At 42.1% G+C, this 26493-nt stretch overlaps 3 non-coding genes across 3 annotated transcripts; 2 read left to right on the top strand and 1 right to left on the bottom strand.

Moving 5' to 3' along the window:
* Window positions 1–2029: 2029 nt before the first annotated feature.
* On the top strand, window positions 2030–2112 carry trnal-cag (transfer RNA leucine (anticodon CAG)). The gene has a single exon. It is a non-coding gene; the product is annotated as a tRNA-Leu (tRNA).
* Window positions 2113–8085: 5973 nt separating this feature from the next.
* Window positions 8086–8167, bottom strand: trnal-uag (transfer RNA leucine (anticodon UAG)). Its single transcript has one exon. It is a non-coding gene; the product is annotated as a tRNA-Leu (tRNA).
* Window positions 8168–14348: 6181 nt separating this feature from the next.
* Window positions 14349–14420, top strand: trnaa-agc (transfer RNA alanine (anticodon AGC)). The gene has a single exon. It is a non-coding gene; the product is annotated as a tRNA-Ala (tRNA).
* Window positions 14421–26493: the final 12073 nt, after the last annotated feature.

Here is a 26493-nt window from a genome sequence, read left to right as displayed (position 1 = left end):
CTGTCGCAATATTTTGAGGTTCGTAGCAACTCTTACTACATTACTGTCAGCATCATTTTGAGTTCATGAGTAATTCTCACGACATCACTGTAGCATTGAATTGAGTTCATTAGCAACTCTTACTACATGACTGTCAGCATCACTTTGAGGTTGTTCGAAACTCTTCCTACATTACTGTAAGCATCACTGAGTTTCTTTGCAACTATCACTACATTACTGTTAGCATCATCTTGAGTTCATTAGCAATTCTTCCGACATCACTTTCGCAATATTTTGAGGTTCGTAGCAACTTTTACTACATTACTGTTCCATTATTTTGAGGTTCGTAGCAACACTTACTACATAACTGTAAGTATCACTTTGAGGTTATTTGAAAGTTTCACTCCATTACTGTTAGCATCATTTTGAGTTCATTAGCAATTCTTACTACATCACTGTCGCAATATTTTGAGGTTCGTAGCAACTCTTACTACATTATTGTTGCATTATTTTAAGGTTCGTAGCAACTCTTACTACATTACTGTAAGCATCACTGAGTTTCTTAGCAACTATCACTACATGACTGTTAGCATCTTTTTAAGTTCATTAGCAATTCTTACTACATCACTGTCACATCATTTTGAGATCATTAGCAATTCTTCCGACATCACTGTCGCAATATTTTGAGGTTCGTAGCAACTCTTACTACATGACTGTCAGCATCACTTTGAGGTTATTCGAAAGTTTCACTCCATTACTATTAGCATCATTTTGAGTTCATTAGCAATTCTTACTACATCACTGTCGCATCATTTTGAGATCATTAGCAATTCTTCCGACATCACTGTCGCAATATTTTGATGTTCGTAGCAACTCTTACTACATTATTGTTGCATTATTTTAAGGTTCGTAGCAACTCTTACTACATTACTGTCAGCATCACTTTGAGTTTATTAGCAACTATCACTACATTACTGTTAGCATCATTTTGAGTTGTTGAGCAATTCTCACGACATCACTGTAGCATTGAATTGAGTTCATTAGCAACTCTTACTAAATTACTGTCAGCATCACTTTGAGGTTGTTCGAAACTCTTCCTACATTACTGTAAGCATCACTGAGTTTCTTAGCAACTATCACTACATTACTGTTAGCATCATCTTGAGTTCATTAGCAATTCTTCCGACATCACTGTCGCAATATTTTGAGGTTCGTAGCAACTTTTACTACATTACTGTCGCATTATTTTGAGGTTCGTAGCAATTCTACTACATGACTGTAAGCGTCACTTTAAGGTTATTCGAAACACTTACTACATTACTGTAAGCATCACTGAATTGATTAGCAACTATCACTACATTACTGTTAGCATCATTTTTAGTTCATTAGCATTTCTTCCGACATCACTGTCGCAATATTTTGAGGTTCGTAGCAACTTTTCCTACATTACTGTCGCATTTTTTTTAGGTTCGTAGCAACTTTTACTACATTACTGTCACATTATTTTGAGGTTCGTAGCAACTCTTACTACATGACTCTCAGCATCACTTTGAGGTTATTCGAAAGTTAGGTTAACCTCTGGGTTCTGGGCCCAGCACGCTTCCTCTGCGCCACTCTGCTCTACCATTGACTGAACAGGCCTTGTTTTAGGAGAGCCTTATCTGTCTTTGTCTCTGCCCTGCTCTCCTGCTCTCTTTCCCCCCAACCGGTCAAAGCAGAAGGCCGTCCCCACTGATCCTGGATCTGCTCCACGTTCCTGCCTTTTAAAAGGAAGGTTTTCATCACCACTGTTGCAGGATGTGCTGCTGGTGGAGAATTGTTGGGTGTAGGTTCATTGAAGGAGTTTGGTGCTGGACCTGCTCTACTAGTAAAGAGTCATGAGAGAACTTTTGTTGTGACTTGACACACACACACACACACACACACACACACACACACACACACACACACACATTCATTTCTTCCTGCCATGAACACAGACTGTGTGTTTAATGTTAACAAAAATTCTACTTTGTCAGTGAAGTAATTCAGTCTCCAACTTTCAGTTTCTGTCAGGATGGCCGAGCGGTCTAAGGCGCTGCGTTCAGGTCGCAGTCTCTCCTGGAGGCGTGGGTTCAAATCCCACTTCTGACAAAGGACATTTTCTCCACATTCCTATGCATCCACAGTGGTAAATTCCAAACCCAGTTGAAGCTGCTCTCCACTGATGGGAGTGAGTGGTTGAACTGGCAGCAGAGGAGGCAAAAGAGCTTCCCTGTGACAGTCCAACATCGCCTGGTTTCCTCCAACATGGAGCAGCCACCAAACTCTAACTTCAATGTTGGATCAAAGTCTGCTGAAGGAATGTGTTTGGTTCAAAAACCCATTTGTGTTCATCCTTCAATTCACATTTTGTCCATTAACTTCATCATCAGAGTCTCCATCTCATCACATGACTAAAGTCTGGGTTCTGTGTTGGTGGTAAACATCCTTCCACTCACCCAGGTTCCTCACTGGTCTGCACACAGAAATGCATATTTTTCTGGTTTAACCAGTTCCTCAAGTAGTTTAGGAAAAAAGACACTTTGTTAGCTCCTGTAAAGGTCCCACTTTGGGTCGTAACACTTTTTTCCTGACTGCTTGACGTCTCAGTCAGAACAGCTGAGATGAGAACTGAATGTCTGGATTTCTTCCTGACATCATCAGGGTCTGAGGAGCTCATTAAAAAAAGGATTCAGTAAGATGGGAGTTAGAACTTGGAGACCAAAGGAAGAACCTCCAAATTCAGGACCCTGAGATCAAAGTGAACACTCTGATCTCAGAGGTCTGGGATATTTCACATCCTGATGGCCCTCCAAAATAAGAGCACTGTCTCACTGTCTAAAAATTATCATTTGTTTGTGAAAAAATCAGGGTATGTTTGTCAGACTTTTACCCAAATCATCATTTGTTTGTGGAAATTAGATCCAGAAAACCACTGCAGTCCCTCATACATGATTAGTGCCATAGTTTGTCTCACTTGTTTCATCTTTGATGGTTCCATGGTGGAATGGTGAGCACTCTGGACTCTGAATCCAGTGATCCCAGTTCAAACCTCAGTGGGGCCTCCAGCAGGTCTCTGACAGGTGTTGATAGAGGAGTTGTGGCTGCTGACTACAGTGGAAGACACCATCAACAATGGTGTGTAGAAGCTCTCAGCTCCTTCAGTCACATGACTGGGCCATCCTGTCATGTCAGTGATGTCACTTGGCAGGACTGCCATTGCATTCTTAATTCTATAACATCTGAGATTAAAATCTATGGAATTACAACCAACAAGCAGTCAAACACCTGATCAGATGCTCCTTCATCAGGCTGAGAAGAATCAATCTAAACTGGGATGAAGAAAATTAACTGAGAGGAGAAACCTCCTGATTGGATGACATGGACCCACCTGATCCATGTCAGCCTTGTTGGAGCAGAAAGAGGTGGATCAGAGGAATCAGTGGATCAAGACTCAGGTGGCAGATGAAGAGTCTCTGTATTCACAATGGAGTCAGAGAAATCTTCCAACGTGAGAGAACGTGACAGACCATTTTATACCAAAGACAGGCTGTGTGTGTGTGTGTGTGTGTGTGTGTGTGTCCCTACTGACTGGAAACTGAATAATAACCAGACTAACTTTTATCTTTGACCAAGTCTGGTTGACTCACTAAATTCATAACTAAAGTGATTATTTAATTAATAAACAGAACATTTGTCTGAAGTCATGATCAAATTCATGTAAAATCTGAGCAACGAGGGTTTGAAAATGTTCAAATGAGTCAAAACAATGTCCTGGGATCAACAGGGACCTTTAGATCCACACCAATCTTCCCTGACCTCATAGAAACTGGAACCTTTTAACAAATAAATTCAAATTCAACTCAGCAGCAACTCTAGAACAGTCGCTAACTTGCTAATTCCTGTTAGCTCCAGATCAGACAATGCAGGCTCACCTTCACGCTTGGTTGTACGACCGCCACCAGTTGAAGCTTCTCTGGTTCAACAAACTCTGGGGACTCAAGACACAAGTCAGCACCGGTGCAGGTCCAGATCCAGATGTTAGCTGAGGGGGACAATGGCTTAAGGGAGCTCCAGGGAGCTGGTTTGAACTGGTCCCTCATCTCTGTGAGTAGAAACCATCTGAGGTGGAGGGGGAAGATCTGCTTTGACCTCCTGATCTCCCAGTAAAGCCAGTATAGATGTTGAGCTTGGAGGAGTTGATGGCCTCCTTCATCTTCTTGTTGGAGGTGTTTGCTAAACTCAGCACCACCACAGATCAGAGGAACGTCCACTGTCAGCTGGACACTGGAGTTTCTAGTGACCTGCAGGATCTTAGTTGTGGTGGCAGCAGGCCTGTTCCAAGAGCTTTGCTCACATTCCTGATCAGGCTCCATAATGGTTCTGGACCACTGAGTGATAGAAGCTGATCCTGGGGGTGGACTGTCTTTAGGGGGCTGAGGTGTCTGGTGGTCTTGGTGGACCCTCTGCATCTCAAGCTGAGACCACAGAGTCCTGTGTTCTTGAGTCATTGTCTATAGTCTCTGTTGTTGGAGAGCTCAGTGTGGTCCCTGATGGTCAAGTGGCTAGGATTTGGCACTCTCACCGCCATGGCCTGAGTTCGATTCCCGGTCAGGGAATGAGTTAATTAGAGGTTGAGGGAGAGGTGATCAGGTGGTCCACATGATGGTGGAGGTGATGAAGTGTGAATCCATCATGGCTCCACTCTCACCCCCATTGTAGAGTTCTTGGTTCACTCTGCCATGGCCCCATGTTGAAGGGTGACTGTCTCATTCAGGTCCAACCCTTTGTTAGACCCCATGAAGTCACTGACTCCTGCAAGGACAAACTCTGTAATCCTCCTTTGTAGCTTTGGCTCCTTGCAGCACAGAAAGTCCATTCACTGATGTAGGAACTGGAAAACTTAGAGCTTCGGTCCTTGGTTCCTTCCTCCATTGAGCAGAACAAACACAGAACAGAGAGCAGTTCCTCCTACAGTTCTCAGAAAGTCTGAGGGCACCAAAGAAAGGAGGGAAATGCAATCAATGTTGAATTCATTTACATTTCTTATATTTGATCAAAGATAGAACTTAATAAGCTGCCATCGACCTTGATGACCAACTCCTTCACTGTGTAGTTCAAAGTCCCTGGTTTGATTTGTGTCAGGACTTCAGAAGCTCCAATCCTCTCTAAGGTCCAGTGAGAGTGGAAGAGATTATAAATGAGAGAAGCAGGGCCCTCACTCAGAACTGAACCAGCTCAGTTGGGAGAGCCTTAGACTGAAGATCTAAAGGTCCCTGGTCCGATCCCAGGTTTCAGCAGAGGAGCAGCATTGACTTTACTTTCCAGTGGAGGAACTGCAGACATGAAGGAAACTAACATCTTGTCCTGTGCATTCTTGTGACATTCAGGACATTTTTGGAGCCTCTTGTTGGATTTTGCCACAGAGAATCAGAGCCAATCAAAAGCATGGTGGACTTTAACATGGAGGACTGAACAAGTCAAGAAAGCATCAGTTTGACCTTCACAGGTGTTTCTGTTCCTGTCTCAATGCTGTAGAAAGAGCCTGAGGAGCTCAGACGGTAGAGCATCAGACTTTTAATCTGAGGGTCCAGGGTTCAAGTCCCTGTTCAGGTGCTGTGGAGGTTCCAGTGTTTGACAACATGGTACTGGATGAAGTTTAGTGTTGAACAAACTGTCATCATCAAAAGTAGAAGTGTTCTTGTCTTGATGCTGTGAGACAGTCGCTAGAAAAGTGACCAATAATAATTTCATGTGGCATGCAATTAACAAAAGACCACAAATGACACTGGTCAAGTCAGTTTTATTTGTATTGCGCCAAATCACAACAAAAGTTCTCTCATGACTCTTTACTAGTAGAGCAGGTCCAGCACCAAACTCCTTCAATGAACCTCCACCCAACAATTCTCCACCAGCAGCACATCCTGCAACAGCGGCGACAAAAACCTTCCTTTTAACAGACAGGAACGTCGAGCAGATCCAGGATCAGTGGGGACGGCCTTCTGCTTTGACCGGTTGGAGGGAAAGAGAGCAGGAGAGCGGGGCAGAGACAAAGACAGATAATGGAGGAAGACAGATATGCAGAAGGAAAGAGTGGGACAGAGATAAAGAGAGAGAGAAGTGAAGAGACTGATGAACAGACGGTGAGAAGGTGGAGCTACGGGTGGCAGCTTGAGCCTCTTCAGGTCTGCAGCCTCCTCCAGCAGCACCCACATCTGGGATGAGGGGAGCCTGAAGGCTCTGGAGAAGGAGACGAGTTAGTAATACATATGAGTATGATTTATGTATGACACATATAGGAGGACAGAGAGGAGGAGAGAGAAGCCCAGTGCACCATGGGAGATCCCCCAGCAGTCTAAGCCTTTAGCAGCATATCTAAGGGCCAGCCTAAGCAGCCCAACTATAAGCCTGATCAAAAAGGAAGGTCTTTCGTCTGCTCTTATAGGTCAAGAGGGTGTCTGCATCCTGGACTGAAACTGTGAGACGGTTCCACAGGAGGGGAGCCTGATAGCTGAAGGCTCTGGCTCCATTCTACTTTTAGAAACTCTAGGAACCACCAGTAACCCTGCATCCTGGGAGCGAAGGGTTCTAGCTGGATAATAGGGGACTAGGAGCTCTGTCAGGTATGAAGGAGCCTGACTGTTGAGGACTTTGATGGTAGAAGGAGAATTTTGAATTCTCTTCTAAATTTGACAGGGAGCCATGCAGAGAGGCCAGTACAGGAGAGACATGGTCTCTTCTACTAGTTCTAGTCAGGCAGCAGCGTTCTGGACCAGCTGGAGAGTCTTTAGGGACCTCCTGGTGCAGCCTGATAGGAGGGAATTGCAGTAATTCAGCCTGGAAGTGACAAAGGCATGGACTAGTTCTTCTGCATCTTTTTGAGACAGGATGTGTCTGGTCTCAGCAATGTTTCACAAATGAAAGAAAGCAGTCCTAGAAATTTGCTTCATGTGGGCATGAAAGGACAGATCCTGATCAAAGAGAACTCCTAGGTTCCTTAGGGTGGTGCTGGGGGCCAAGGTGATACCTTCCAGGGTACCTGTCTCATTAGATAAACTTGTAAAGTGTCATGAGATAACTTCTGTTGGGATTTGGCACAAAATAAATAAAATTGACTTGACGACTTTGAAGTTAGATTTAAATTTAAAGTAGAAAACTCTTCCCTCTTCAAACCTGTCACTCAGTGTTGTAAACTGTTTCAAACAAATTCTACTGTTCAACAGTTCAAGTGTTTCTAATGAAGCTGAATGTTCTCTTCTACTTTCCTCAATTGGGTTTCTTTCATGTCCTCCTGAGATCAAAGACAGAATTCTAGCTACTGTCAAAGCCCTGATGACATCATCAGGAATTCTGACTTTGATCTGGAGACTCTTGCTTTAATCTGAATTTGATCTGACTAATGTTTTAGTTTAGGTTGCATGATACCGACCACCTCATTTCTCCTGATGGACTGGTGACCTGTCCAGGGTGAACCCTGCCTCTTGAACAATGTCACCTGGGATCGCCCCCCCCCCCCCCCCGTGACCCTTAAAGGATAAGAACAGAAAGTGGATGGATGACTTCTCCAGTAACGTCCTGCTCTCATTGGTCTGTCTTCATTTTGACTCCTCCCACTGCCACAATGTCCAGCCTTTATACTCTTGGTGACTGGGGCCCTGGTTGCTGCAGGCCTCAACACCAGCCTGTGGTTGTGAGCAGGGCAGAACAGAACTGACAGTATCTCCCATGCAGGACCTGGGTCAGCACCTGGTGCCAGCTGGGGCACCGCTTTAACCTGGACGCCCTGGAGGATCTTCTCCAGGAACTCGCCTTTTTCAATCGAAACAGCGTGAAACTTCAAGTAAAGAATTAAAATTATTTAATTCACAATGAGGCCTCTGTCATAAAACAAAATGAACAACTGACTACCTCACCATGACTTCACTCTGATAACCAGGCGGTAACCTGGTAGTCAGAGCAGCGATGCTCAGGTCTGTGGACTCACAGGAGGATTCTTCTTCTGGTCACAGGTTTGAAGACCTCAGTGGAAGAGAGAGGAGAGGCTGTGAGAAACCTGCCACACCTCTCCAGTGACCTGGGACATGATGGCAGTGGTGGGATTTGAACCCACGCCTCCTCAGAGACTGGAGCCTAAATCCAGCGCCTTAGACCGCTCGGCCACACTACCTCACTGAGCTGTTCTCTGAGTTGGTCTGCTAAAGGCATGTTGAAGAGGAAGTAACATCATGATATAAAACTTATTCTGAAGGGGGACCCCTTTCCTCCCACGGTCACAGGAAGTGACAACAGCGCCGCTAGAGGCAGGAAAGAAATGGTAAAAGGACTCAGTTTGTACAGAGCCTTTCTACCTCAGCAGCACTCAAGGAGCTGAACAATGTCCTCTCATTCACACAGTCACACACTGATGCTGAAGGCTGCCATGCAAGGAGCCAATCTACTCATCAGAAGTATTTGGGGGTTCAGTATCTCACTCAAGGACACTTTGACATGGTCACCAGGGGTAGTGAGGATGGAACTGGACCCTGGTATCTGCAACGACTCCATCAACTCCTAATCTACCAGCTCTGCTGGGTCCAACTATTTTACAGAACATTTGACAAACCTGTGGAGCAGTGAGGACACACATGAGTTGATCACATGATCTACTGAAGCACCATTTTACCTGCCACTGAGGTCACCAACATGAGCTGGAGTTGGGACTCTTGAACTGAACCTGGTATCACAGCGACACCTACTGCTGCAAAATGGAACAGCAACATTGAACCAAGTACAGGATTGGAGGGAGACTGATGGTCGCTGTTTGGGTTTTTGAAGGACAAGGAGGGCGTGGGTTCAAGCTTGATTCTCAGAGACGATTTCCCCAACCTCTATATTGGCATCTACACTGTCATCCAGTCATGTGACTGAAGTCATCCAGTCACGTGACTGAAGTCATCCATTCATGTCAGTGATGTCACTTGGCAGGACTCTCATTGCCGTCTCATTCCAGAAAAGAATCCAGACTCCACCTGTGGCTCCATGATAACTGAGGGACCTCTGGTTGGAGGCTGGACGATGATGCAGCAAGAACAAATACCAGTGCCAACCAGATCAACTTAATGGCAGTTTTTGTAGTGATTTGATGCCTCATGAGGAGAAAATTTGGGCACAAATGTTGGACAAGAGTGTTTGTGGAGGGTGTTTTTGTTGTTGTTGCAGTGTTGTAAGTCACTGTACCTGCAGCTAAAAGATTGAACTTTCTCCAAATGTCCTCAAGATGGTTTCCAATGACATCAGTTGTCACAAGAGGAAGTCTGCATGTAAACACACTCATGAGGAGAACACACACTTGAGAGACATTTGTCTTGCAAATCTTCCCAGATCAGGAAAACATGAAACAACACAACAGAAAAATGTCCTTTGTCCATTCTGTGTTGGTGTGACTCAAACTGAGTAGATAATGCAATTTATCATGGTCGTTCAGACCCAACTTGGAGGTTCTGGTTTTAGAAAGCGTTTTTCAGATAATGCAGCAGGAAATGAACTCAGTTAACCTGACATAATGGAGCCATCATTGGATATGACGGTGAGGGGGCTGAGCTTATTTTCTCTGAGGTCACCATGGAAAGATCCACCTGGGACCACTTACTGATCTTTGTATTGACGTATTGATCACTGATCAAACACTGAATTATCTTTGAGTGTCTTCAGACTATCTTACATGAGTGTATGTTATTGTTACGATGGTTTCTCTTCCTGGTTCCTGTCAATACATGTGCAGCTGTCAAGTCTTTAATCACTTGTTGGTGCAGCCTGATAATAAAGAATTACAAAAGTCCAGCCTAGATGGAACTCATGCATGGAGTTTTAGACAACTGCTGGCCTTCATCCAGCTTTATTGATAAATATAATTGAGTATCATCTGTGTAACAATGGAAATTTATGGACTGTTTCCCAATAATATGACCTAAAGGAAGCATACATAAAGTGAAGAGTATTGGCCCCAGCACTGAACCTTGAGGAACACCGTGTTTAACTTTGGTTTGTATAGAAGATTTATCATTAACGTCTACAAACTGAAATCAACCTGATGAATACGATTGAAACCACTTTAATGTTCCCTGAATGCACAGTTTAATCGTAATAATGGTACACTTCAGAATTAACGACAGCACATATACATTTGTTGTGTATGTACGCTGAACTTGAACAGTCCGTTGTCCCAATGGAGGCAAGTGAGAGTGAGGCCTGCAGCCAGACTACAAGGTCGGCGCTGCCACCCCAAGGGAGGTGGAGAGGGCAGAGGCAGGGGTCAGGAACACATGGGGGAGGGGAGGATAGTACGCGCCATTTACGTCACCAAGGCAGAAGGAGTTCTCCTGGAGGATAAACAATGGGGCAGCCGATAAGGAAGCTGTGGGTTTGGGCGGAGGAGCACACATTCCAATCTGTCTTCTCTTTCAGTCCAATCCAAATTGTAAAGTTAAATTTCTGGTCTTCAACATCACTCTCCTCTTTGCAGAGCGGCCAACTGCTCCGAGATGGTTTCCATCTTGGGTTTCAGTTCAAGAGTCTGTTGTTGCCCCGCTCTGCCAACCTCAGTCATTGCGTTGTCAATGACTGAGGTTGTGTGAGCTGCACATCACATCAAGTGTTGATGCCCACCAAGGGGTGTCTTTTTAAAAAGAGGAATATTACGCCTCCATTTCACACAGACAAGACGGCAAATTTGGCACATTTTCTGTCTAAAAAGGGCTGGAGAGAGATGGAGGTGAGGGAGGAGAGGAGACAGAGAGGTGGGGAAGAGAAGAGAGAGAGACCAGACATTATGTTTGCTGCTCCATTTTGATTGTTGCTCTCCAGCTTCAGCTCAATAAAAACCTCTTCATCACATCAGTCCCATGTGGAGCTGCGTTGTTCCAACAACACTGAGCTCTCAGCTCATAGCAGTTCTACAATAAAGGTTCCAACACAACGTTCCATTGATCCATGAACAAAGCAGGCAGTGAGACCATGATGATGTCACATCTGTCCACTGTCCAGATGTCAGAGCTGAAAATGATACGATGCCATGTTCCCTTCAACAACAGTCCAGCAGAAAGCCACCATTAAGACCTGAGGAGGAGCAAGGCAGCTCACCACAGTCAGGAACTCCCAGTCACCTAAACAAGGTTTCTGTCCACTCACGTTCAACCAGACCAGCAGATCACCTGCATCCCCACTGCCTCACCACCAGAGGGCAGTAGAACATTAACCATAGAGGCTCCCTCTGAGGAATGAACACCAGCAGCAGCAGACAGCTCTCCCTCCCTGACAGCATTTAAAGGAGATGAATGATGGATCATCAAACTCCACCATTCACTGTTCCTCAGGGCCGCTCCCTCTGCTCTGACTCTCTTTGATTGTTTGTCTTTGTTTTATTCAATCAAGTTGTTCCTCCTCTCTCTCTTCTTGCTGCTCTACCCCCCCCATGTGATGTCTACTACCTCCTCCTCCTTGATGACACTCATTGTGAGGTCTCTTCATCAGCCCTCCTCTGCTTTCTGAGCCACAAACAGTTTTTCTGAGTCGCTAAAACCCCGAACTCCATCTTGAACCCAGACTCTCAGAAGCCTGACCACATTTACTGAACTGGTCCCTCTTTGGTGAAACCATCACCACGTTTCTGAAGGCTCTGAATGTCCTGATGCTGATGTCATTCTGCTTCCTCTGACACAGGCAGGTTTGGTCCGTTCTGGCACTGTGACATCAAAGACTAAATTCTGAGATCAAGAAGAACATTTACAAAACATGAACAAAACTTGATGACAGAATTCTTTGTCCTCCTCCAGCACCGCGATGCCATCGATGGTCCGTTACTGTTGCAGTGCAGTAACATCATGAGTTGTGTCAAACCATCTCTGTCAGTTCTGCGAGTGTCTGGAGTGACGTCTCCAAGGACAATTGCTGCCAGGACTACAGAGGAAACATCAACATCTGTTTGCATCTGGCTTCAACTGTACTTTTCCTCTAGGTTCAACTTTGCTAGGTTACAGTGACTTGTGTACAGAGTAGTGACTTGATCAGCTGGTGGTGATGATGTAGCTTTAGGATGCTAACACAGTTGTTACTCAGGGCACCGCTGGTTGTAATTTAGAGTCCAATGAGAAACGCTCAGTCTCAGGTTCCAGCTTGTCAGTGAGTTCTTTGAGGGTCAGAGGCTTACATACAAATATAAAAACCAGTTGAAACACTTCCTGGAATTTTAAGAGGATTGAATACAAACAAGGAAGCGCGTAAGACAGAGTAATAATACCAGTAAAGCAATGAAGGCACATGGAGGATCAGACATGAATCATAAGATTTATCTGAGACTCAAGTGGACGGCAAAGGTAGCAGGTGAGAAGGTGTTCAGGATGAAGGGTCAGTGACCTCCAAACAAAGAAGACTCCTGAATGGAGGTTGAGCAGAGTCTGGGGAGTCAGGTGGAGCTGGCAGTGAGACAGGAGTTGAGGCCTGAACAGATGCAGCACTGGTCTTTGTTACTGTGACAGCACGACAACCAACAGGACCTGCTCACGTTCTCAGCTGGATTGTTCTCATCAATGTACGGAACCTCTCCAATGAACTGGTGGGGGGACGGCCTACCAAGCCTCCATCTCAACGACCGTGGCTCCCACTGGGATCCGCGATGCTCTTCTCAGGCACAAGGTGGTTTCTCTCCACTGGTCAGGATGGAGATTCAAGGCTCACGGGAGGTCAACAGTATTGTGACCGTGAAAAGGGGGAGAGGAGAAGTTCTGTTTAAAGTTAAAGAACAAAGAAACAAAAAAGTAAGCAGAAGAGAAAGAAAAGAGGAGAGACGGACCAGCAGCTGGAGGAGCTCATGGAAAAATAAGAAGCGCTGAAGAGCCTGAACCCAACCCAACTGTAACGGATGGTGTCGTGACTATTATAATAAACTGGTCCGCCGTGGGGGTGACCTTTGACCTGTGTGGGGCTGCTGGCCAATCAGCACCCTTTGCCGTCCTCAGTACTTCTCAGATATTCCTGTATTAAACAGGTCAACAGAGGGCAGTCATGCATCCCTCAGATCCTCTACAGCAGGGGTTTTCAGTTAAAATTCTCCTGGGTCCAGTTTTCAAACCTCTTCAAGCTTGGGTCTGGAGGCCTAGCACAGTTTTTCATGACTGCTGATTTCAGTGATGGGCCCACGCCTGCATGTTAGCCAGCAGTCGAGCTGTGCTTTATGATCCAGGGGCATCTTTAGCCGATGGAGGTAGACTTTAAGCCTGTTGTATCAGTGTCTGTTTGGTCAACAATGAACTTTCAGATCGAATGAAGTCGCCGGCATTTCAATAATAGTCGCTTTTATTGTCTGCTTTTTTTCCACATTAACCTTAAACCTATTGTCCAGCAGGGGGCAACATAAAGAGAAGAGTGAAATGAAAATGGATTCAAAAATACTCAGAATTTACTGGCATTTGACTGCACGTATATGACTATGTGAGTGTGTGTGTGAGTGTGTGTGTGTGTGTGTGTGAGTGTGTGTGAGTGTGTGTGTGTTTTGAAGAAGACTTCTTGACTCCATTTTTGTTGTCACTCTTCTCTTAATGTTCAGTTTCACTCATTAAAATGAAGCAGCTTTGACGTGTTTACTTCTCTTGTGCATCAACAACTTTGGTCTTTAAGCTGACAAACACACCACACGTCACTCACTCTATAGATTAAATCTGCTGATAACACAAAACACGTGACCTTGTGACCCTGCATGACGTTTTGCTCCAACTTTCCAGAACTAATAGGAGGAACAGCATGGATCGTTCTGAGCAAGAACTCTGACATCACCATCATCATGAACAAGAAGGATGTCGGACTCAACTTCAACAAATCTGAAATGTCCCCTTAAGCTCCTGCTACTTTGAACTGATGCCTAAACCTTCAGTTTCCATGCATCACTCAGAACCTCTCACAACCCCAGAAGAACAAGCAAAGGTTTGAAGCAGTAAAGCCTTTAATAATGACATCATCATGTTTGAGGGTTTTCTTCCCTCAAACTGTTTCTACCAACACGACAGAATCCTGGAAATATTTCAGGTGTTGACCTCCCAGCAGCCTGAAGGTCAACCTGCATTATCTGTTATGTTGCTGAGCAGAGGAAGGAGCTCAATGGTAGAGCGCTAGCTTAGCATGTGAGAGGTGGTGGGATCGGTGCCCTCGTTCTCCAGAAGACTTCAGCTTGTTCTGTTGTTGAGCTCTGATGAAACCACTGACTTTGAACCACACACAAAGTGAAGGAGAGACTTAAGATTGATGGCACCTGAGGAACTTCTAGGTTTCCTAAAATCAACTGGAAATTCATTCACCAGTTAAACAGTGACTCTACCACAGGGGGTGTAGCTCAGTGGTAGAGCGCATGCTGAGCATGTGTGAGGCCCTGGGTTCAATCCCCGGTATCTCCAGCTGGTCCTTTGTAACCTTCATCTTGTCAGCTAAAGTGATCCTTAAATGTGACAACAGTCGATTAACTATCAGAAGACATCTTCTACATGTTCAAGGTGGGCGAACTTTCCACAAATGTTCAAAATTACTTTTGAAAATGAAAACATGGATCAAACCTGCCCTGTCAATCACCCACAATGGGCGGATCGTCCCACTCCCTATCAGGTTCCCCACTCCGTGACCCAGGAGGCTCCCTCTCCCTATCAGGACTAGAAATCCATTGGGGTCTCCCTGCTCAGGTAGGAGTCCTGCCCACAACGTTAAGCTGTTGATGTTCTAGAGGAGACAACATCTGATCTTTGTTAGATCCACCAGTCAAAGGTTTTCTTTAAAGGCTGTAGCAGCTGAGAATGAGGGATTAATAACCATCTTAGTGAGGACATTTTGAAACATGATGACATTTTATTGACTTGTAGCACTGCAAAAATCATCCCCCCTCCAAAAACCCTCTTCTCCAACTCTGTACTCAAGTTGTCTCCTCATCAGGCACCACAGGATCCAGGACGTTCAGTCAAAAAAATCATAAGTGATTTCAAAAATGGCCATCAGACACAAAATAAGACTTCAAACAGGTTTACAACTTTATTTGATGTTGACACATTTTGTCCATTTTGCCTCCACACTGTCCTTCATCACAGCATTTAACATCAGGACTGCTCCCAGATCAGCTCCATGACCTCATCCCTGCACCAGAGTACCGCCCAAGTTCATCAAGGATGGCCAACATGAGAGGGTCTAGATTCACCTCCATCTTTGGAGGCTGTTGAATTTCCTCCTGAGGACCGTCAGGCTGTTTCCTTACTTTGCTGTGACCCAACAGCAGACAGCAACAAGGACTGTGGTGCACTTGGTAAAACCACCATCTGGAGTCTGGACCAAGATGCTGATGTGATCCTTTGATGAGTTTAGAATCAGTCAGAGATCAAAGACTGAAGCAGGAGATCAATGCTCAGAACCCAGAGATCAAACACAGAATTCCGACATCAAACACAGAATTCAGAGATCAAAGACAGAATTCAACGATCAATCAATGTGAGGAACCAGCGTCTCATGTGAAGATGCTTCTGAACTCATGAAGTGAAATCCTACCATATAGACATGAATGAGTCCAACTGGGACTGGCGACCTGTCCAGGGTGTACCCCGCCTCTTGCCCGTAGATGCTGGGATAGGCTCCAGCGCCCCCGCGACCCTTAATAGTAAGGAATAAGCGGAAGATGACTATGGACGATGGATGGAGTCCAACTGGACCTGAACAGGAGAGAAATAAAGGAGTTATGTAATTGTTATTTATTTCCAGGCCAGGTGAGGGTTGGATTTTGTTCGTTCATGTTGAAGTGAACTGACAGTGGGACTGAGGACCTGGGCTGAAGTCCAGCTCACTGCTGGTTTAATAAACCACCTGATTGTTTTTCCTATCAGCTCTGATCTGATGGAAGAAACAAAAAGCCAAACTTCATTCGTCCGTGTCCAAACTCCACGTCTGTTGATGTACAGCACTCCAGTTATTTGTTTCTTTCCAGACAGAAGCAGGTTGGTGAAGGAATAAAACCTCAACAGTGAACAAACAGCAATGAGAGAAGTGAACCCTGCACTCAGAGAAGTTGTGTCTGCACTCGCCAACCAGGAAACGCGTCTATCTTCTGTGTGACTGGGGCAGCTGCTGAGAGCTGCGTTTCTCAGCTGTGTGGGGGCGGGACTCTGTGTGTGATTGACAGGTCAACTGTCTGCCAGACAATGTTGTGGGGCACAAACACAAAATGCGAGGTGCCATTTCCATTCTGGGTCAATCAGCTCTGGGACCGTTTTGTCTTTTGAATGAAGAAATGCGGGTAGCAGCTTGTAAAAATGCCCCGGCTCAACCACCAGACCTCTGTGTACACTGTCAAGAAAAAAAACTATAAAAAAACAGTAAAAAGTCTGGCAGCAGAGTTTCCAGACGAATACCGTCAAATTACAGTAATGAACTGTTCCACAAAATTACATGGAATAAACTGTAAAAATACACAGCAGGTTTCACAGTCCCAACTCATTAAATTACAGTCCATTTAGTGTTGATAAATGTGCATTCAACTGCAGGAAAACAGGCCCATCATGGAAAAACACATGAAGAACAAGGACCTTTCAGGTTCTTCTCTAAGTTCAGGGCTCTTACTGGTTCATTTATGAAACAAACCAGTCTATGAGCAGGAATTTCCCATTAAAAAGTTCATTTGACAGTGGAAAAGCAAGCATAGTCCATCAAAATAGCCAAGTTTAAGGTCAATCACTGTCAATTGAAGCTATTTAGTTGTTACTTTATGAAACTGAGCCAACTTTCTACAGTGATTTCCTGTTAGATTCTGGTTTCTCCAAGTATAAAAACTACAACAATGTATAAACACAGAATCTGTACTTGGAACAATAGAGAATTTCTGCATATTTAAGGTATCAGTCCATCACTTTAGAGGATTGGAATGTAAAATAATCATTGGACAATGGAAATCATTTATCCTTTAACGAAACAACTTCAGTGCAGAGTTGATAACTGCACTTCAAACTTTGAACTGGTGTCCACATCAATGTGGAATCTGAGGAGGCCACAGCCACCAAATTTCCCAGAGTTCTTGACTATTTGCGGTCTCTTCCCTTGGAGAAGTCAAGTGGAACTACAAGACAAGGAGCAGAAATCCAAGCTGCTGGTGGACCACGTGGTGCTGTGTTGATGCTACTTTCCCACTCAAAGGGGATCGTGCAGGAATGTTCCACACGGTTGACCAAACTTCCATTGCAGAAGAGATTCAGGCAGTTCCACCCACGCCATGCATCCTTGTATGCTGTAAGTGTGAGGCAATACAATACAGTATGTTTCAGTGACATACATTGAGACAGAAGACCTGGGTTTATTGGGTGATGTTTATTGACATGCCAATTGGATTGTGGTGCCAATATGGCTGACTTGGTCGGTGCAAATCTTATCATCAATAAACAAAGTACACACAAATGTTCAAATTACTTTTCTAGACTTTAGTCCCCAAAGGAATTTCAGGCACCTGAAAGTGACTTTCATAAATCTGTGTGTCTGTGTACAGTACATGTCCCCAAAATGGACATTAAAATTATTGGTCCCCAATCTCAAGGATAAAATGATGCTCCAGTGATGTAGTGAGAGTTGCTACAAACCTCAAAATGATGCTGTCAATAATACAGTAAGACTTGCGACTAAGATCAAAATGATGCTAAAGTGATGTAATGAGAGTTTCTTCTCAACTAAGAAATGATGCTCCAGTGATGTAGTGAGAGTTGCTAAAGACCTCAAAATTATGCTACAGTGATGTAATGAGAGTTGCTACGATCCTAAAAATGATGCTGTCAGTGATGTAGTGAGAGTTGCGACTAACCTCAAAATGATGCTAAAGTGATGTAATGAGAGTTGCTACTAATCTCAAAATGATGCTACATTGATGTAGTGATAGTTGCTAAAAATCTCAAAATAAGGCTACAGTGATTGGTTAGAGTTGCTAAAAACCTAAGAAATGATGCTACAGTGATGTGGTGAGAGTTGCTACTAATCTCAAAATGATGCTTCAGTGATGACATGAGAGTTGCTACATATTTCAAAATGATGCTAAAGTGATGTAATGACAGTTGCTAAAAACCTAAGAAATTATGCTACAGTGATGTAGTGAGAGTTGCTACTATGCTAAAAATGATGCTAACAGTGATGTAGTGAGAGTTGCTACGAACCTCAAAATGATGCTCCAGTGATGCAGTAAGAGTTGCTTAAAATCTCAAAATGATGCGACAGTGATGTGGTGAGAGTTTCTTAAAAAACTCAAAATGATGCGACAGTGATGTGGTGAGAGTTGCTACTATCCTCCAAATGATGCTACAGTGATGGAGTGAGAGTTGCTTAAAATCTCAAAATGATGCTACAGTGATGTAGTGAGAGTTGCTACGGACCTCAAAATGATGCTCCAGTGATGTAGTGAGAGTTGCTAAAAACCTCAAAATGATGCTGACAGTAATGTAGTGAGAGTTGTGAAGAACCTCAAAATGATGCTACAGTGATGTAGTAAGAGTTGCTAAAAACATCAAAATGATGCTTATAGTGATGTCGTGAGAGTTGCTATTAAACTAAAAATGATGCTAAAGTGATGTAATGAGGGTTGCTTAAAACCTCAAAATGATGCTACAGTGATGTAGTGAGAGTTGCTAGAAACCTCTAAATGATGCTACAGTGATGTAGTGAGAGTTTCTTAAAAAACTCAAAATGATGCGACAGTGATGTGGTGAGAGTTGCTACTATCCTCCAAATGATGCTACAGTGATGGAGTGAGAGTTGCTTAAAATCTCAAAATGATGCTACAGTGATGTAGTGAGAGTTGCTACGGACCTCAAAATGATGCTCCAGTGATGTAGTGAGAGTTGCTAAAAACCTCAAAATGATGCTGACAGTAATGTAGTGAGAGTTGTGAAGAACCTCAAAATGATGCTACAGTGATGTAGTAAGAGTTGCTAAAAACATCAAAATGATGCTGACAGTAATGTAGTGAGAGTTGCTACGAATCACAAAATGATGCTGCAGTGATGTAATGAGAGTTGCTACTAATCTAAGAAATGATGCTCCAGTGATGTAATAAGAATAGCTACAAACCTAAGAAATGATGCTACAGTATTGTAGTGAGAGTTTCTACGAACCTCAAAATGATGCTACAGTAATAGAGTAGGAGTTGCTAAAAATGTCAAAATGATGCAAAAGTGATGTGGTGAGAGTTGATAAAATCCGAAAAAAATTATGCGACACTAATGTGGTGAGTTGCTACGAACCTCAAAATGATGCAACAGTGATGTAGTGAGAGTTGCTACGATCCTCAAAATGATGCTACAGGAATGTATTAGGTTTCTAAAAACATCAAAATGATGCTGACAGTAATGTAGTGAGAGTTGCTACGAATCACAAAATGATGCTGCAGTGATGTAATGAGAGTTGCTACAAACCTAAGAAATGATGCTACAGTATTGTAGTGAGAGTTTCTACGAACCTCAAAATGATGCTACAGTAATGTAGTGAGAGTTGCTACGAACCTCAAAATGATGCTACAGTGATGTAGTGAGAGTTGCTACGATCCTCAAAATGATGCTACAGTAATGTATTAGGTTTCTAAAAACCTCAAAATGATGCTACAGTGATGAAGTGAGAGTTGCTACGAACCTAAAAATGATGCTGACAGTCATGAAGTGAGATTTGCTACTATCCTCAAAATGATGCTACAGTGATGTAGGAAGAGTTGCTAAAAATCTCAAAATGATGCTTCAAGTGATGTGGTGAGAGTTGCTAAAAACCTCAAAATGATGCGAAAGTGATGAATTGAGAGTTGCTACGAACCTAAAAATGATGCTGACAGTCATGAAGTGAGATTTGCTACTATCCTCAATATGATGCTACAGTAATGTATTAAGTTGCAAAAAACCTCAAAATGATGCTACAGTGATGTAGTAAGAGTTGCAAAAAACCTCAAAATGATGCTCCAGTGATGTAGTGAGAGTTGCTACGAACCTCAAAATGATGCTACAGTAATGAAGTAGGAGTTGCTAAAAATCTAAAAATGATGCTGTGAGTAATGTAGTGAGACTTGCTACGAACCTCAATAATGCTACAGGAATGTTGTAAGTGTTGCTAAAAATCTCAAAATGATGCTAAAGTGATGTGGTGAGAGTTGCTAAAATCTTCAAAATGATGCGACAGTGATGTAGTGAGAGTTGCCACGAACCTCAAAATGATGTGACAGAAATGTGGTGAGAGTGACTAAGAACCTCAAAATGATGCTACAGTAATGTAGTGAGAGTTGCTACGATCCTCAAAATGATGCTACAGTTATGTAGTGAGAGTTGCTATGAACCTCAAAATTATGCTACAGTAATGTAGGAAGAGTTGCTAAAAATCTCAAAATGATGCTAAAGTGATGTGGTGAGAGTTGCAAAAAAAATAAAAATGATGCTGCAGTGATGTATTTAGTGTTGGTAAAAAACTCAAAATGATGCTCCAGTGATGTAGTGAGAGTTGCTACTAATCTAAGAAATGATGCTACAGTGATGTAATGAGAGTTGGTACTAATCTCAAAATGATGCTTCAGTGATGTGGTGAGAGTTGCTAAAAATCTCAAAATGATGCTAAAGTGATGTGATGAGAGTTGCTAAAAATCTCAAAATGATGCTGTCAGTCATGTAGTGAGAGTTGCTACGAACCTCAAAATGATGCTCCAGTGATGTAGTGAGACTTGCTACGAACCTCAATAATGCTACAGTAATGTTGTAAGTGTTGCTAAAAATCTCAAAATGTTGCTAAAGTGATGTGGTGAGAGTTGCTAAAATCCTCAAAATGATGCTACAGTAATGTGGTGAGAGTTTCTGTGATCCTAAAAATGATGCTCCAGTGATGTATTAAGTTGCTAAAAACCTCAAAATGATGCTACAGTGATGTAGTGAGAGTTGCTACGAACCTCAAAATGATGCTACAGTTATGTAGTGAGATTTGCTACGAACCTCAAAATGATGCTACAGTAATGTAGTAAGAGTTGCTAAAAATCTCAAAATGATGCTCAAGTGATGTGGTGAAAGTTGCAAAAAAATTAAAAATGATGCTGTCAGTAATGTAGTGAGAGTTGCTACAACCTCAAAATGATGCTGCAGTGATGTAGTGAGAGTTGCTACTATCCTCCAAATGATGCTAAAGTGATGTAGTAAGAGTTGCTAAAAATCTCAAAATGATTCTCCAGTGATATCGTGAGAGTTGCTATGATCCTCAAAATGAAGCTCCAGTGATGCAGTAAGAGTTGCTTAAAACCTTTAAAAATGATGCTACAGTGATGTAGTGAGAGTTGTTACTATCCTCCAAATGATGCTACAGTGATGTAGTGAGAGTTGCTTAAAATCTCAAAATGATGTGACAGTGATGTGGTAATAGTTGCTACGAACCTCAAAATGATGCTGACAGTCATGAAGTGAGATTTGTTACTATCCTAAAAATGATGCTCCAGTAATGAAGTGAGAGTTGCTACGAACCTATAAATGATGCTGGAGTGATGTAGGAAGAGTTGCTAAAAATCTCAAAATGATGCAAAAGTGATGAATTGAGAGTTGCTACGAACCTAAAAATGATGCTCCAGTAATGAAGTGAGAGTTGCTACGAACCTATAAATGATGCTAGAGTGATGTGGTAAGAGTTGCTTTAAACCTCAAAATGATTCCACAGTCATGTAGTGAGAGTTGCTTAAAAAGTTAAAATGATGCTGACTGTTATGAAGTGAGAGTTGCTACTAACCTCAAAATGATGCTCTTGTGATGGATTTAGAGTTGCTAGAAACCTAAAAAATGATGCTACACTAATATTGTAAGAGTTGCTTCAAACCTCAAAATGATGCTACAGCAATGTATTAAGTTGCTAAAAACCTCAAAATGATGCTAAAGTGATGTGGTGAGAGTTGCTTAAAATCTTAAAATGATGCGACAGTAATGTAGTGAGAGTTGCTCAAAACCTCAAAATGATGCTCCAGTAATGTAGTGAGAGTTGCTATGAACCTCAAAATGATGCCCCAGTGATGTTGTGAGAGTTGCTAGGAACCTCAAAATGATGCTACAGAAATGTAGTGAGAGTTGCTCAAAACCTCAAAATGATGCTCCAGTAATGTAGTGAGAGTTGCTATGAACCTCAAAATGATGCCCCAGTGATGTTGTGAGAGTTGTTAGGAACCTCAAAATGATGCTACAGTAATGTAGTGAGAGTTGCTACGAAGCTCAAAATGATGCGACAGTAATGTGGCGTGAGTTGCTAGGAACCTCAAAATGATGCTACAGTAATGTAGTGAGAGTTGCTACGATCCTAAAAATGATGCTCCAGTAATGTAGTGAGAGTTGCTAAAAACCTCAAAATGATGCTACAGTGATGTAGTGAGAGTTGCTACGAACCTCAAAATGATGCTACAGTTATGTAGTGAGAGTTGCTACGAACCTCAAAATGATGCTACAGTAATGTAGTAAGAGTTGCTAAAAATCTCAAAATGATGCTAAAGTGATGTATTTAGTGTTGGTAAAAACCTCAAAATGATGCTCCAGTGATGTAGTGAGAGTTGCTACGAACCTCAAAATGAAGCTCCAGTGATGCAGTAAGAGTTGCTTAAAACCTTAAAATGATGCTGACATTCATGTAGTGAGAGTTGCTAAAAATCTAAAAATGATGCTACAGTAATGTAGTGAGAGTTGCTACGAACATCAAAATGATGCGACAGTAATGTGGTGAGAGTTGCTAAGAACCTCAAAATTATGCTACAGTAATGTAGTAAGAGTTGCTACGATCCTAAAAATGATGCTCCAGTAATGTATTAAGTTGCTAAAAACCTCAAAATGATGCTACAGTGATGTAGTGAGAGTTGCTACGATCCTAAAAATGATGCTCCAGTCATGTATTAAGTTACGAAAAACCTCAAAATGATGCTGCAGTGATGTAGTGAGAGTTGCTACTAATCTAAGAAATGATGCTAAAGTGATGTAGTGAGAGTTGCTTCAAATCTCAAAATGATGCTACAGTGATGTGGTGAGAGTTTCTTAAAATCTTAAAATGATGCGACAGTGATGTGGTGAGAGTTGCTACTATCCTCCAAATGATGCTACAGTGATGTAGTGAGAGTTGCTTAAAATCTCAAAATGATGCGACAGTGATGTGGTGACAGTTGCTAAAAACCTAAAAATGATAGTGTCAGTAATGTAGTAAGAGTTGGTAAAAATCTCAAAATGATGCTAAAGTGATATAGTGAGAGTTGCTACAAATGTCCAAATGATGCAACAGTGATGTAATGAGAGTTGCTACAAACCTAAGAAATGATGCTACAGTGATGTGGTGAGAGTTGCTAAAAATCTAAAAATGATGCTGTAAGTAATGTAGTGAGACTTGCTACGAACCTCAATAATGCTACAGTAATGTTGTAAGTGTTGCTAAAAATCTCAAAATGATGCTACAGTGATGTAGTGAGAGTTGCCACGAACCTCAAAATGATGCAACAGTAATGTGGTGAGAGTTGCTATGATCCTAAAAATGATGCTCCAGTCATGTAGTGAGAGTTGCTACGAACCTCAAAATGATGCTACAGTCATGTAGTAAGTGTTGGTAAAAACCTCAAAATGATGCTCCAGTGATATAGTGAGAGTTGCTACTCATCTAAGAAATGATGCTACAGTGATGTAGTGAGAGTTTCTTCAAATTTCAAAATGATGCGACAGTGATGTGGTGAGAGTTGCTACTTTCCTCCAAATGATGCTACAGTGATGTTGTGAGAGTGGCTTAAAATCTCCAAATGATGCTACAGTCATGTAGTGAGAGTTGCTACGGACCTCAAAATGATGCTCCAGTGATGCAGTCAGAGTTGCTTAAAACCTCAAAATGATGCTGACAGTCATGTAGTGAGAGTTGTTAAGAACCTCAAAATGATGCTACAGTGATGTAGTGAGAGTTGTTAAGAACCTCAAAATGATGCTACAGTGATGTAGTGAGAGTTGCTGAAAACCTCAAAATGATGCTACAGTGATGTTGTGAGAGTTGCTACGAACCTCAAAATGATGCTACAGTGATGTTGTGAGAGTTGCTTAAAATCTCAAAATGATGCAACAGTGATGTGGTGAGAGTTTCTACAAAAATCTCAAAATGATGCGACAGTGATATGGTGAGAGTTTCTCAAAAAACTCAAAATGATGCGACAGTGATGTGGTGAGAGTTGCTACTATCCTCCAAATGATGCTACAGTGATGAAGTTAGAGTTGCTTAATATCTCCAAATGATGCGACAGTGATGTAGTGAGAGTTGCTACGGACCTCAAAATGATGCTCCAGTGATGCAGTAAGAGTTGCTTAAAACCTCAAAATGATGCTGACAGTAATGTAGTGAGAGTTGCTACGATACTCAAAATGATGCTACAGAAATGTAGTGAGAGTTGTTACTATCCTCAAAATGATGCGACAGTAATGTGGTGAGAGTTGCTACGAACCTCAAAATGATGCTACAGTGATGTAGTGAGAGTTGCTACGATCCTCAAAATGATGCTACAGTCATGTATTAAGTTGCTAAAAACCTCAAAATGATGCTAAAGTTATGTGGTGAGAGTTTCTTATAATCTTAAAATGATGCGACAGTGATGTGGTGAGAGTTGCTACTATCCTCCAAATGATGCTACAGTAATGTAGTGAGAGTTGCTAAAAACCTAAAAATGATGCCACAGTAATGTAGTAGGAGTTGCTAAAAATCTAAAAATGATGCTGAAGTGATGTGGTGAGAGTTGCCACGAACCTCAAAATGATGCTACAGTAATGTAGTAAGAGTTGCTATTAAACTCAAAATGATGCAAACAGTAAAGTAGTGATAGTTGCTAATAAACTCAGTGATGCTTACAGTAATGTAGTAAGTTTTTCGAACAACCTCAAAATAATGCAACAGTAGTGTAGTAAGAGTTGCTACGAACCTCAAAATAATGCGACAGTGATGTCGGAAGAATTGCTAATGAACTCAAAATGATGCTAACAGTAATGTAGTGAAAGTTTCAATAACCTCAAAGTGATGCTGACAGTCATGTAGTAAGAATTGCTAATGAACTCAAAATGATGCTTACAGTAACGTAGTGATAGTTGCTAATAAACTCAGTGATGCTTACAGTAATTTAGTAAGTGTTTCGAACAACTTTAAAAGTGATGCTGACAGTCATGTAGTAAGAGTTGGTAATGAACTCAAAATGATGCTAACAGTAATGTCGTGAAGGTTTCAAATAACCTCAAAGTGATGCTGACAGTCAAATAGTAAGAGTTGCTCCGACTCTCAAAATAATGCGACAGTGATGTCGGAAGAATTGCTAATCATCTCAAAATGATGTGACAGTGATGGAGTAAGAATTGCTAATGAACTCAAAATGATGCTAACAGTAATGGAGTGAAAGTTTCAAAAAACCTCAAAGTATTGCTGACAGTCATGTGGTTATTGTTGCTACGAACCTCAAAATAATGCGACAGTGATGTCAGAAGAATTGCTAATGAACTCAAAATGATGCTAACAGTAATGTAGTGATAGTTGCTAATCACCTCAAAGTGATGCTGACAGTAATGTAGTAAGAGTTGCTACGAACCTTAAAATAATGCAACAATAATGTAGTAAGAGTTGCTACAAACCTCAAAATATTGCGACAGTGATGTCGGAAGAATTGCGAATGAACTCAAAATGATGCTAACAGTAATGTAGTGATAGTTGCTAATCAAGTCAGTGATGCTTACAGTAATGTAGTTAGTGTTTCGAATAACCTCAAAGTGATGGTGACAGTCATTCGGAAGAGTTGCTACGAACCTCAAAATAATACGACAGTGATGTCAGAAGAATTGCTAAAGATCTAAAAATGATGCGACAGTGATTTAGTAAGAATTGCTCATGAACTCAAAATGATGCTAACAGTAATGTAGTGATAGTTGCTAATAAACTCAAAGTGATGCTGACAGTAATGTAGTAAGAGTTGCTACGAACCTCAAAATATTGCGACAGTGATGTCGGAAGAATTGCAAATGATCTCAAAATGATGCGACAGTGATGTAGTAAGAATTGCTAATCAACTCAAAATGATGCTAACAGTAATGTAGTGATAGTTGCTAATCAACTCAGTGATGCTTACAGTAATGTAGGAAGAGTTTCGAACAACCTCAAAGTGATGCTGACAGTCATTTAGTAAGAGTTGCTAATGAACTCAATTTAATGCTACAGTGATGTCGTGAGAATTGCTCATGAACTAAAATTATGCTAACAGTAATGGAGTGAAAGTTTCAAAAAACCTCAAAGTATTGCTGAAAGTCATGTGGTTATTGTTGCTACGAACCTTTAAATAATGCAACAGTAATGCAATAAAAGTTGCTACGAACCTCAAAATAATGCGACAGTGATGTCAGAAGAATTGCTAATGATCTCAAAATTATGCTAACAGTAATGTAGTGAAAGTTTCGAATAACCTCAAAGTGATGCTGACAGTCATGTAGT

The sequence above is a fragment of the Aulostomus chinensis genome, chromosome 1 (genome assembly GCF_037954235.1).
Source record: "Aulostomus chinensis isolate RoL2024-O1b breed Wild chromosome 1, RoL_Achi_v1.0, whole genome shotgun sequence".
NCBI classification, from domain to species: Eukaryota; Metazoa; Chordata; class Actinopteri; order Syngnathiformes; family Aulostomidae; genus Aulostomus; species Aulostomus chinensis.
Note: the sequence above shows the minus strand (reverse complement) of the source record. Positions and strands in the feature narration are given on the sequence as shown.